Here is a 14,388-nt window from a genome sequence, read left to right as displayed (position 1 = left end):
TCTATGGCCTGAAAATATGCCAATCTCTTCTAATTGTAACAGCAGGAATAGCAAGCATTTCGTAAGTCCTGCGCTCCCCCTCCACCAGCTCAACACTGGCCTAAATGAATCTCTCTTCAAATGCTTTGTGATTGCTATAATGAAATTCTCTGGCTGTGTACTAGATGTGGAAACATGTTCTTAAGCCTTGTTTCTAATTTTTGAATGAGTATTATGAGGGATTTCTATTCCTTGTTCATTTAAAATCTGTTTTAATAGGGGTAGAAGAGGCTATTGAAGGAGGTCACCAAAATACTCAGCTGAGCTTTGATAAACCTGTGTTTCCCTCATTAACATGAGGGCAATTCATTGTTTGTGCAGTTTCTCTCTTTCCTTCTCCCAGCTGCAGTTTCAGTCCAGTTCTTAGCTTGAGTGTGTATTGATTTGGAAGAGTTCTTAGCTACACTATTGATTATATCCCACAACAACAGTATTTAGAGCTTCACACACCATCTCTAGAGCTCTTCAAAAACTTGCAGCCAAATTCTTGTCTGTGCCTGAAAATCTGTGTTAAAAGCACAGATTACAGAATGGCTGTGGTTGGAAGGAACCACATCATGTCATCTGGTCCAACCCCCCTGCTCAAGAAAGGCCTCCTAAAGCCAGTTGCCCAGGACCATGTCGAGGCAGATTTTTAATATCTCCAAAGGTGGGAGACTCCGTAACTTCCCTGGGCAACCTGTACCAGTGCTCAGTCATCCTCACAGTAGAAAAGTGTTTACTGATGTTCAGGAGGAACCTCCTGTGTTTCGGCTTGTGTCCGTTGTTTCTTATCCTATCACTGGGCACTGCTGAAAACAGCCTGGCTCTGTCTTCTTTGCACCCTCCCTTCAGGTATTTATGTACATTGATACGATCCCCCTGAGTCTTCTCTCCTCTCAGCTAAACAGTCCCAGCTCTCTCTGTCTTTCCTCATAACAGAGATGCTCTAAGCCTTTAATCATTTTTGTGGCCCTTTGTTGGACTCTCTCCAATATGTCCAATATGTCCTCTCTTGTACTGAGGAGCCCAGAACTGGACACAGTGCTCCAAGTGAGGCCACACCAGTGCTGAGTAGAGGGGAAGGATCACTGCTCTCAACCTGCTGGCAGTCATTTGCCTAATGCAGCTCAGGATATTATCAGCTTCCTTTGCAGCAAGGGGCCATTGCTGGCTCACGTTGAATTTGATGTCCACCAGGATCTCCAGGTCCTTTTCTGCAAAGCTGCTTTCCAGCTGGGTGACCCCCAGCACATATTGGTGCATGGGGTTGTTCCCCAGGTGCAAGACTTTGCACTTCCCCTTGTTGAACTTCATGAGGTTCCTGTCAGCTCATTCCTCCAGCCTGTAGAGGTCCCTCTGGATGGCAGCACCAAGCCAGTAAGATGCTGAATCCCTGTGAATATGCCCGGCCCTCCAGAAGGGCTTATTTTCCCAGGTTTACCAGCAACTGCCATGGTTACAAGGCTTCAGGAGCTAACTTACATGCACATGGCGGCGTAGGCAAATGGTGACTTCTGGGAAGACAGGGGTAGCTCAGAAGATTTGGTGGCAGAGTTATGCTTGGTGTGAGTACTTTCAGGGGGTGGTTGGCAGCGGACAAAGCTTTAAGCTGACAGAAAAAGTCATAACTATTTAGAAGTTGGAAGACGAAGCCAGCTGAATGCACAGGAATCTATTTTTGGTTTTGTAAATGAAGCAAATAATCTCTAAAACAACATTCCTAGTGTTGCAATGTATTTTGTATACCTTTAAATCTTCATACAAAGGTTAGATATCTCGTTAAAGGGAGACTCTAGCTTGTTTACTTGCCACAGTATGTATTTATATTAAGATTCAAAGAAGGGAGTTGTGCAAAGCACAGATCAATTTGGCTTTTCAGCAACCTAGTGAACACACAACTCATATGCATAGTATACAAAGAATCCTCAATTATAATCACCTATATTGTAAAATAGGAACATGAAACAATAAAAGCTATTACACTAGTAGCACCTTATTTTGTAAGTTTAAAATTTTATAAAGTAAATAACACGGATTCTTTAAACAATGAGTTTCCTTTGAGACATTTAGATTTTTCTGTCTTTCAAGGTAACTAAAGTTTGACAGTGCTAAGTATGATGATACTGTACTAGAACAAAAAGGGAAACCAGATTTTAAACATTAGAAAAGATATTTGGTGTACACTGTAGAGGGCATTGTATTTGAGTATATTTTGTATGGTATGTGTTAAAAAACAGAAAGTTCTGTGTTGTTGAGTGCTAGTTAGGACTTTCTGGAAGTCTTGTAACCATCCATGTACATTAGCTAATTATAATTACTACTTCACTACATTAATGAGTGAGCATAAAAATTTTAAATCATAACAGCAGCTTTTATGTTTGCTTTACCTGCTTCTTAGGCACACTAATACCTTTTAATAAAGCTTTGCAATTCAAGATTATAGGACTTTTATGGAGAAACCCTCAAAGCACTTTACAAATTCCATTCACAAAACCCTGTGGATAAAGATTATCCTCATTGTAGAAGATCAGTAAATTAAGAAACAGGGTTTCAATAATCTGCTTAAGGTAACTGTGGAGTACAACCTTCAGTTTTTAATTTTAGCTCTTGTTCTAATAATTTCCTTTCATATCCTCATTTATTTTTCCTAAAGGAATGTTTCAAAAGGCAAGTGATGTTAATTCATAAAATCTATAGAGGTAGGCTTGACGGAAGAACATTTGGCAAGGCAGCGTGTGTTTTTTATGATAAAAAGATGAGGTTTGCAGAAAGTCCTTCTGACATGCATGGCCATCTCCTAAGTAAACTGCTCCAGTCCTCTTTTCTTTCACAGTTCTTGTATGAATAACCAATTGGACTTGTCTTTGACATTGAGTTCAACGGTGCCACATCTGAACAGAAATGCGATCTCTTGCCCAGCCTGTAGCAGGGTAGCCCTTCAGGTGGTGTGCAGAACTGTTCAAAGCTCTCTTGTAGACCCTCACCTGCCATCTCAATTGGTCCTTTTAGTGCATTTTTCTTCACTTGTTTAATAAAGAGAGGAAATACAGCTTGTCAGATGTAGCCATGTGTAGTGATGTCTTCATGTTCAGATCTGCTCTGCTGCAGACCCTGCTTCTTACAACTGTAGTTTAGGCTAAGAACTCCCTACGGTAATTGCTCTCCTCATCTATGATGGGAGTCCAAATTGGTCGGACTATACTGATGTACTCCAATGAGTTACTCCAAGGGTTACATTATGTTCCAGCCTAAAAATATTGTTTGATTATATATAAGTCCCTGTCCCTTTTTGTTCTTCACTTGTTCTCCAGGTACAGACCTCATGCTTTTCAGCTGCCAGCTACTATTAATTAATCCTTCTCCTGTCTCTCGTCTCAGGCAGTTATTCTTAATACAATTTTATTCCATGCACAAGCATGTCTCCCACTCTTTTCCATATCTGAGGAGAGAGACTCAAGAAGATTAAAGTCTACCAATGTTTTACTGTCATTAAAAGAGGATTGGAGGGTGGAATATCACCTTGTCTTTCCACAGTGGATCTCAGCCCGTGTCTTTAAACTCACCGTAGCATAATCACCATTCAGTAATATTACCAGGCCAAAACCTTACGTATATGATTTGATGAGGCATAATATGCTGATCACAACATATTCAAAAGTGGTGCAGCAGTCATACCCTGTATTATTTGCTAAGATTGCACAGATATCCCAAGCATAACAGTGAAGCTGTGGCCATTGTATTAATGCCCTAGAGTACTGTAACTTTAAGGTGTCCTTAAATAACTTGCAAAACCAGCCTAGAAAGAATAAAGATCAGATAATGAAAAAATTTATATTATGTAAGACATCAGTATTCTTTTAGTCTAGCCTTTTTTGTGGCTGAGCTGAAACAAAAGAATACATATTTCCAGAGAAAGGAAGTAAAAGAACAGATTGTAATGTAGAAATCCGGCACGACTAAATGGTGGGGTATTTTTGTTTGTTTTTAATTGCTGAAGAGTTGTGCATGACTTTTTGTAGCTAATACCCCACGTCCAGGAACTATCATGGGCTGAAAGACTTCAAGATTGTATATTTAAATATTGATGGATTGACGGTAAGGTGTTACTGAGTACTCTAAATCTTTACAGAAACCCCTAACAGCCTGATCCTACTATTGTTGCTGTTATTAGGCAAAATGCTCCAAGTTCCTAAGAGAACATGCTAAAAAATAGCATTCGCTTCCAAGACATATCCTCTAAGAGATGGAGTCTGTCACCTACACTCCTGTGTAGTACTTCAGTCTCCAAATATTCCTTCTAAAATCAATAGAGTAGTCATACGGCCCTGACTTGACAAAACCCAGAAAAGCAATTTAAACTAGCTAGTTTGGTTTGCCATCTTCCAGCAAGGGCTTCTGGTTACATGATCAGAAGAACAATTCTATTTCACCTCTGTGCCTGACCTCTCATACCATCATAACACCCCCCCGGAGCAACGCATATTACAGCGCTGGAGTAAACAGAAGTAATAACTGTGGGATCCTCACAATCTGCATTGGTCTCATAACTTTTTGGCTTTTTTTTCTAGATCCTTGGGACAGAAACATGTTTAGTGCTGTGATTTGGAGCAGCAAGAAGTGTCCTGTCGATGATTAAAAGTAAAGAACGATGCTCAGTTCTCTATGTACCCTGACTCAATAACTTGCTATATCTGGTCTCCTTGACCTGGTATGAACATGTGCAAGGCTGTCCTGAGGAAGGATAAGCTCACTCTGATGTCATGAACTGTACAGCATACAAGGCATTTAAATGGTATCATCAAAACATGGATTTTTGTTGGTAGCCGTATACATGGCAGAAAAATGACACTAGTATTTAGAAGATCTGAAAGAGAGATCTAGCAGGAGATGAAATGATTTGGCAGAAGGCAAATAAAGAAAGGAAATCTTTTCTTACATTAAAGAAAAACTTGAGAGTTGGCAAGCAGATTAATATAGAGAGCCTCCAAGCTACCCTAAACTTTTCTCTTGTATTTCCTCCACCCTCTAAGATGAACTGTTTGAAAGTCCAATTAGTCCCTTAATAATCATGGCTGTTATCTAATGATGAATAAACCATCTGCAGAAACTATTGCAATCATAGACACAGCTGTTACCATATGCTGAAACTTTCCTACATGACCTTGGTTGCTACAGTACCTACCAGCCGAAATAAGACGTGGAAATATTGCCAGCTTCAATTAGACTAGCAAGCTGTTCCTTTCCCAAGGCTGTTTAGGCACTTCAGCCATTAACATAAAACACAAACCAAGGAGTTATTACAAATTTTGACTACCCGCTCCTAAGCTGAAGAGGTGAAATTCTGGAAAGAATTTCAGTTCATCATTATTAATGTGGCTAAAAATAGAAAACTCAAGTATTTCATTTCAAAAGATCCCCAATTATCTGTTGCTTCTAGAAATGGAATCTTAAGCCGGGGGCAGCGCAGGAAGCAGAAAGGCCCTGGAAAAGAGCTGCCTTGGGTTTATTTAGAACAAAGGCACAAAAGGGGATTTTTGGCAAAGAAGTCCAGCATGCTTTTCTTTATTCAACAGGTACGAAGTATGTGACCTTGTGTGGGGTTTACTGTTTGTCTACCATGAGGTCTATTTCTAGCAACCCGAGACATTTTAATAAAAGTAATCCTTTAAAACCTCTCCAAATCTAAACTTTCAAACATGCATTTGTAGTAAGGAGGTGCCAGTTTAATTATGTATGCCTTTGTCAAGTAGAAAACATTTTAATCTTTTGGAGATTTTATGTTAGCTTTTCTAATCTTTGTAACCCTTTCTGTATTATACCAATATCAAAATGCTGAATTTTGATATAAACCTTAACAAGCCTAATGAAACCAATGTAATTTCTTAGCCCAGGAAAAGTATTTTTCCTTTCAATTGCTTAAATTGTCCATTCAGTTTAATATAATGCAATAAAGGAATAAAAGAGATGGAGAGAATGAAGAGTGTGGGTTGAATTACAGTGCCTACAAGCATTCCCAGACCTATTTTGTTTTATAGATTGCTCACTCGCAGTTCAGTGTGTGATATCAGTTTTTAAAATCCAGTTTCTCCAGTAATTTTTGCAGGATGACTAAGTCACATGGCCTTTTTCTGCTCTCGGAAAGCTGAAACTAATTTTGTAAGTTGGTTCTGTGGTCAAGATAATGACTCTTAATGACTCTTCTGACTCATTTTCCATGGACATTCTCTAATATCTACTTAAAAAGGAATGTTTCTGCAAACACTTCAATTGCTGAAATTATTCACTGCAATGGGGATACTAGAATTGCTCATGGGATGCCTGGTCACGATTTGTGGCCTTTCATTCCTCCTTCTATCTGCTAATAGTATCACCTGAAGTTAAAAGGACATTACATGTATAACTGCAAGAATTTCCATGACTATCAAACATTTTATGTCACTTTGAAGGAGAGAAGAAAAGGTCTATACTGAGATAGGGTCCAGTTTCTCAGTTGGTAGGGAAGGAAGGGAAAAATAGAAGGAGCCAATCACAGAAATTGCCTGGCTTCTACCTCCACCACAATCTCCTTTTTCATTCAGCACGTTTGTAATTCTCTCTGTTTCCTCACCTACTCAATAAATTCCCATTCTCTATTTCAGTACCCCTTTAAAGCATGTTTCAGGTGTCGCGCTAAAGAAGCGCAAAGTGTCTCTGCCATGCCCAGGCTAAGAGCTCGTTCACACAGTGTGGTATCTGACCTATGCTTTCTGGGTCTGTGCTCCAGGGACACACCGAAAGCACGGAAGAAGTCTGACCTACCACAGCGTGTAACCACCTTGTTGCGTGTCCTGCTAAACAAAACAGTCCTACTCAATCGCTAATAAACCATCAACAGGATCTTGCTAATAATGTTTCATAGTAAGGGAAGCCGTGGCTTAGTGAGGACAATGGGAGTTTTGCTACTGCCTTTGCAAAAGCCAAGACTTTCCTTACTACAATCACAATGGAATTATGCTGGCATACGCTTTAGAATGCTTGTAATCCTCGCTAGTTCATATGATTAAAAAGCTCAACACATGAATCAGACAATTTACAGTGCAGTTAGAAAGAAGAGTTTGTGTTTGCACACATGCCCATGTATAACCAAGTGTACCAATGTTGTAGTAAATTGAAGTAAGCCATATATTAACCTTGAAGTTATTTGAATTGGTAGTAATCTCCTACTAATACAGCAAACTCAAGCTGCAGTTATTTTGTGACTGCAGTTTGAGAACTCTGTATCCTTGTTGCAAAGTCCACCTATCCTGTTTGTGAGGCCTTTGCAGAAATTGGTCCATGCCTTCCTCAACAGAGCCAATAACTTCTTAATCAATAACCACCTGAGAGAGCCTAAAATGACTTTTAATTAGAAGGGAAAATGGTTTTGTATAACTGATTTGTATGTTCTAATGCTTTCAGGGAGGGACAAAGGAGAAAAAAGTCCCGAACTAGTTTCAAGACTTTGATGGGCTAGCTTTTAGCAGCACTTAAGACGTGGCTGTTTGGGCTAGCACAGAACTGGCATCTGAGACTAGGAAGTCCTTTTCACTCTTATGTTTCTAATTACTATTCTTAAATATGTGTTTACTGTTGACAATCTTTTTGCAATGGTTTTACATATGTTTACCTTATCAAATTCCTTTCACCGATCTCATGGGAAAGGAAAAAAATCAAGACTGATCTATTTATAATATAATTTAAAGAGTTAGGACCCTTGCCATACCTGGTTGCCACTTATTTCAACAGGCAGATTTGTAACCCTCCAAACAGCATGTATTTTTTCAGGGACCATGTATGTTTTAGTTTGATAGGCAATTTATGTCCTCTCTGTCCTGCTTATGAGAGTACAGTGAGATCACTGGCATCTATTTGAAAAGTAGTGTATTAGAAACTGGATCCAAGGTCACGCTGAGTGAGGAGCACATTGGAAGGTAGAGGTGGAAGTTACAAAACTGCTTTTTCTTTGCTTGCTTCTTTAAAACTCTTGCACTGTCTTTCTTAGTAATGTGTTTCCATTGTGATGGCACCCAATTGTTTACTGCCTGAACCTGGCATCTCCACTGCTGCCTCAGCACTCTTTCCTATTTGGCTGCTTCACAAATTTATTTCTATTTGGGTGAAAAATTGTTTCCAAAGTATGTTCAGGATCTATCTTTTCTTTCTGCGTATACCCTCTAGTTCAACCATCTGTGCAAATTAGCAAGGCAGAAATGCTTATTAGAGCTTCCCCCCCCCCTCCTTGATTAACACTTCTTGCATTTAGTGAGTTCTCTCATAAATTGTGGATCAAATGTTCAGAGCACCTACGTCACCTGGACCCAGGTCTAAGAAGAAACTTAGGCATGATGATGCTGAGTTTTGCTCCACTTCAAATCTTGGGTTTCAAAGCACCCAAAACTGTGAGTGAATGGGAGAGGTGCAATGCCAGTGTGTGACCTTGCAGGCTGCATAAAACAGCCTGTCTGGAAAAGGTAAGGAATTCCGCAACTGTGTCTCAAATCCTGCCCGTCTCATGGGCTTAGGCCTCTAACTGTAAGCATAGGTTTGCATGACGCCATGAAACCTGGATTCACAAATCTGAGTTTTTTAGGATTGTAGGCAGGCATGAAGAGATTGAGGCTGAGGAGAGCTGTGAAACCACTTCATGCGGTTCCACCTTCAACGGGAGCACTGCTGTCATCAGAACTGAGTGTGGATCTAGACCAGCACTCACAGCTCCTGGGAGGGAGCTTCAACACGGATATGTCTGTCAGGGACATGCTCTGGAAAAGGAGGACTGGGGGCTCAGAATTGGAGATTGGGGAGCAAGGGCCAGGGTCCAGTGGCCTCTTGTAGAGCAGACCACAATGAGTTTTCTTCGTTCAAGGCTGGGACATCTGGTCAGACATGATACAGTTTGGCAGCAGATTCATTTACTTTCTAAAACTATTTAGTCAAATCACACCTTTAACACTTCAAACTGTGGAAATTAAAGTTCAAGGAAAATGTGATCAAACCTCAAGTCGCATTGTGATGCCAGATGCTTGAAATAGCCCTGCATTTTTCCTCCCTTCTTATCCCTCTAGCAATATTGTGGAGACGGAAGGAATGGATAGGTTCAGAATAACGCTGCAGGAGAGGTGGCACAGGCAAAATAGGGGGACTGTATTCAGAACTGGTTTTATATTTACCTATAAGTTTGGAAAATAATCCCAAGCAATTTTTTGGGAGCCAATGTAGTCACTATCAGACAACGGGAAAGATTATTTTGTATTTATATAAAAATCTCTTTAGATTCATTTTTTCATCTACAAACCTAACATCTTAGACATTCTGACCTAAAACCATACATCTTTTAGTTCCAGGTGTTGTAATTCATGTTGACAGCCCAATTCTAAAGATCCTCTCTGTAGGCCAGTGTTTCTTAATGTCATTTAATTGAATGACCATAAGGATGCTTTTAGGAAAAAAAAACCCACAGACCATCTCTACAGTGTTCCCACAATTGTCTTCATTTACAAGCAATTAAAAATTCAGCTAAAGTTTGAATGTTCATTTATTACAAAATGAAAGAAAGTCTGTTTGCTTGGAAGTATGGGGAGTATGTGTGGTTTCTTTCTAATTTCAGAAACCAATGCATTGAACTCAACCAGTGATGCATGGAGCACAGAAACATAACCCAAAAGGACCATTGGAGATACTGTATCGGATGCAGTTTGCATGGTATCTTCATTCCTAGGATGGCTGTCTAATGTGTTAAAATGTTGGAAATGTCCATGCTCAATCATTTGACTGCTTTCCCTGATGCATCTGCTAAAAAGTGAGCAGAACTGATTGTACCAGATAAGAAGCTTGTTGCTGTTGAATACATGAAATTTGACTATTAGCTGTCTTGTAGCACAACACACAACTGCAGTCAACGCTGAGTAAACTCTGAAGTTTAGCAAGGCTGCCATTGCCAGCTTGGAGGATAGAGGGAGTGAGTTTTATAGGAAACATGTGAGGGAGTGCACAGATTTATTTCTCTCTTGCCACCCTGCCCAATGCTCTGAGGAAAAAAAGGCCCTTAATTGAAAAATTAAATTAAGAAGTGGTGATACAGTACCAGTGTAAAACCGAGAATCCAACACAAACTCTATACATTTCTGAATCCGCAGTCCTTTAAAATTTAAATTAAGGTGACAATATACCAAGAAAAGCATTTGACAGATGAAGAAACTCCTACCTTGAGCCTGGCAAAGTTATGGCATTGACATAATAACTCCTCTTTAAGGTTCTAAGGCTCAATTTCTACCCTCTTGGAAGAAAAAAACAACTCTGTCTTGAATTACTGGTTTTCTTTTACACTGCTCATTCAGAAACTGATTAGGCCTACCATTTCGCTTCCCTTGAGTAGGAATTAGATATCTGAAATTGTCATCCTCGGCTTTGCTGTTTCAGTGTTGTCAATGAATCTCAATCAATTTTATTTTCCAGAAATACTGGTAATGCACTAAATGTGCATCTTATTAGAACCTATTTAAAATCCTTGGGATAGCTGGTTTAAAACATATTTCCTTGAAAATCATTTTCAGCCTGAAAAGCAGGATTAATTAGCTTTGCAATGACCTACATAGATTGTTCAAAGTGCCTGATTGCTATCAGCCATCCAAGGAAAAAGCTAAGCAAATTGCACTTAGCTGATCTCATATAGGGGGCATGGAAAAAGAGAGCACATTATTTACAAAGGAAATAAATAACATGCTAGAGACATCGAACAATCTATTGAAATTATCTGGGAACTCATGTGAATTTATACTCAAGGAAAAATGTATTAGAACCTGAGGGTCAAGGCAACAGCAGAAATAAGATCACTGTCATTATTACGAACCATAGTAACTGTTGACAGTCTCTGTCTGATGATGATTTTACTGCTGCCTGTCTGTTAAAAAAGGTAAACAACTCTTCTATTTTTAATCTATCTCTTCCTGGTCATACAGCACCTCTTATTTTTTGTCTGACATTCCCCATGCTGTTCGAAAGTTTATAAGTATTTTGAATATTAGTCTTTTTTGGTGTATTTTCTTGCTATGTTGTATGTTGCATAGACACTTCACTGTGCTTGAGGCTCTACAATAATATTTGTAAGGGAAGATGAATCAGCCCAATATATGTAACACCTTTCCCACTCTCCCACAGCAATGAAAGATAATGGTAAAATTGCACAGGGTGGAAATGGCAGGATATATGGGGACAGGATACGTCAAGTCTCTGTGTGGACTGGAATTCAATCTCTTGTGCTGCAGCATCCCAGGAAGAAAGCCCAGGTAGGGTCACACTAGAAGATCAACCGTCAGGGTAGCCCTCAGAGCTGCTCAGTAACTGACAGAGGGCCAGGAGAATTAATTTGTCTTTCCATCCCCCAGATCAGCAGGGCTGATGTAGCACCAGGAAGGTCCAAGAAAAACCCATGAAGGAAGGACTCATCTTCAGGACAAACTGAATGCAAAGGTTTGAAAATCCTGCCTGACGTTTTGTTGTTTTTTTCAGACTTTTGCTACACACTGAGCCGGTGGTTGTGGGGTGTCAGTGATGACTCCAAGAACTCCCTTCAGAGTTGTAGCTGCCTGTCCAGAGCTCAGCATCACGTAAACATGGTTTAGATGGCTGTTCCTTTGATGCCTAACCTGATGTTTTCAACACTGCTGAGTTGAAAACCACCACCACCTGCCTGCCCAGTCACTCAGTTTGGTGAGGTCTTTCTGGAGTTCTTCACTACCAGTGGGGCATCTGATGATCTGAAAAAAAGCTTAATATCAGCTGCTAACTTGCCATTTTCCCTGGGCTTTTCCTTCCCCAGGTCATTGATGAAGATGCTGTGTAAAAATAGTACCACTCCTTTAGGGACTCTGTTTTTTCAATAATGATAAACATTAAAATGAGACATAAGAGCGGCATGTAAGCTGGGCAGCTAGATCAGAATCTGGATATTTTATTTCATTCTTATTGAATCCAGCAGGCATAATCCATGTGCAGCAGTGGGAATTAGTACAGTACAGAATATAAGATCTTTGTCAGCACTCTGCAAAGGCAAAAGCTCATCTATCCAGACCACAGAGATTTTGCAGTACATCTGCCTTCCTCCCTCATGCGGTCTGCATAACTGATTAGCATCACCACTTCCAGGACCTAAAGTTTTTTCAGACAATCGGAAGGCACTTACAGAGTGCAGAAGATGGGCTTTGTTTAGTGATTAAATCAGCGGGGAAAGTCCAGGTTAAGATGGACTCTGTCACCAAATTCTTTTCACTACTTTAACCTTTTACTCCACTGTACACGAAATGTTGCTAATGCTGCACCTCATGGGGAAGTCAGAAAGCTTTGCTCCTTAACATTTGCAGAGTTCAGAGCTGAATATAAAAATGGTATTAAGTTACAAAGTAAAATCATAACAGTAAACGTTTCCCTGAGAAGCCAAGTCTAAACCGGATCCAAAATATGTCATCTCCCTTGAGCTCTGCGTTACATCTGTGATACCAGACACAAAAACCTTGGTAAAGCCTCTCTGAGTAACTAAGAGGCAAGCTGAAAAAGCCAAGGCCAAAGAAGATACAAAAAATATCCAGCCAAATGTACAGTCTGCTCGCAATAGCCCAGAGACCAGAAGTACTAAAAGCCTTAAGGCTGTTTTTTGCAACTGTTATAGGCACCCAGCTTGGGCAATAACTTGAAAAAGTTAGGTGCTTGGCCCATCGGGGCGTAGGAGCTTCTGTCCCAGCTGTATCTGCCTTCTTTATGACTAAAGCAAACTTTGCCTTCCCAAAAAAGGAGAGGGAAGTTGCCAAGAGAGAGTTACTCTGAAGCACAAGGCCCAGAGCTTTGTCTGAAAGGCACCGGAATTGGGTTTCTGCAGTAAACACCATTAACCGGTCGGGATTCAGAGCAGCAAACTTGTTTCTATAAGCAAAAGGCGCAGACAGCTTTTGTACACCAGGTCTGCTGCAGGAGGAACTGGGTTTTGGGCTGTAGCCGATAGATCCCATTTCAAAACTGGTGTGGGTGGGGGGAGTATTAATTGTAAGAACAGCTATTTTTTTAGGAAGACTGAAAATAGGCAAAGAAGCAAAGAAGCACTGGCAGCAATTTACATAAGCAGTGATCTCCCTATTCTTGCAGACCAGATTTGCAGATAAAGAAAAGCTTCTAATCAATGGCAGTACAAAACATCTTCCTACTTAGTTTGTTACCGTCTCGGAAAAAGAGCAGTTCAATCAGGTAGAACTCCTCTCGTCTTGGGCCAGAAGGACACACCAAGACAAACTTTATTCCAGCCCCAATTTCTGCGGTAATAATTTAGAGGACTTGCAACAGAACTTAAAAGTTCACTCAGGAAAGCTAAATGTTTCTGTAGAATGTGTTGAATTTCGTAATAAGATGAGAGGCAAGAAGAAACTGCAACTCTGTGTGGTAGAACGAAGGCTAACCGAATGTTGTTCATTTGGAAATGTCCTAGAGGGCATGCTATAATATAAATTGTTTTATGGTATTAATAAGGAGAGAATTCAAAGGATGATTGTTGGCAGAGGAGAACTTAACCTGGCCCAAAACTTTGAAATTACCAAAAGTAATAGAAACAGTACTGAAAAATTACAAGATATGTGAGTATAACACAGAGACAATCAAACTGCTTCAGTAAACAAAATATGAAGCCAGTTGGAAAGAGCTTGCTCTCCTGAGGGTTGTTTCCATGTGGAAGAGCTCATTTTACATCAGGTTGTCAGCATAAAATGGCCCAATGTCATAAGTGCCTGAAGATACAACGCTAGGCCAGAAAATGCAGTGGTGACTGTCATGCAACAGATCAAACTCAGGGTACAAACCCTGTCAAAGCAGAGGACGAGGAGGCAAGTGAAGGAGGGGGAAAAGATTTGATCCTAAGGGGAAGGTACACATTCTAATACATAAAAAAATAAAAGCCAGTGTTTAGATACCATCAGTGGGCACTCTTTAAACTAGATCTAGAGACATCAGCTGCAGCAATGAGTTTGTATCTATGACCCTGGCAAATGCCCTGCCAGGTGGAGGCGTCCCCGCTCCCCCCCCCAAATATGTAAGTCTCAGTGGTCTGAAGTCCAAGGCAAAGTCTGTTTGGCAGCGAGCACCCCAAAGAACTAAAAGTTAACATCTATTATTTTATGAGCACAAGGGCACGTTTTTCAGACGCAGAACTGGTCCAGCTGCTTGTAGGTTAACAGGGGGAAGCAGGCCAGTGTGCAAGGCCTGAGCTGAGGTAGTACTAGATCTATTAATATTGACTGTAATATATAGGTGATGGCTCTCTATGTGCCCGCTGGAAGGGATTGTTACAAGCTACCTCAGCTACACACCAGA

The sequence above is a fragment of the Vanellus vanellus genome (assembly GCF_965231255.1).
Source record: "Vanellus vanellus genome assembly, chromosome: 6".
Taxonomy (NCBI): Eukaryota; Metazoa; Chordata; class Aves; order Charadriiformes; family Charadriidae; genus Vanellus; species Vanellus vanellus.
The sequence above is the reverse complement of the archived record's forward strand: the minus strand, read 5'-3'. Positions refer to the sequence as shown.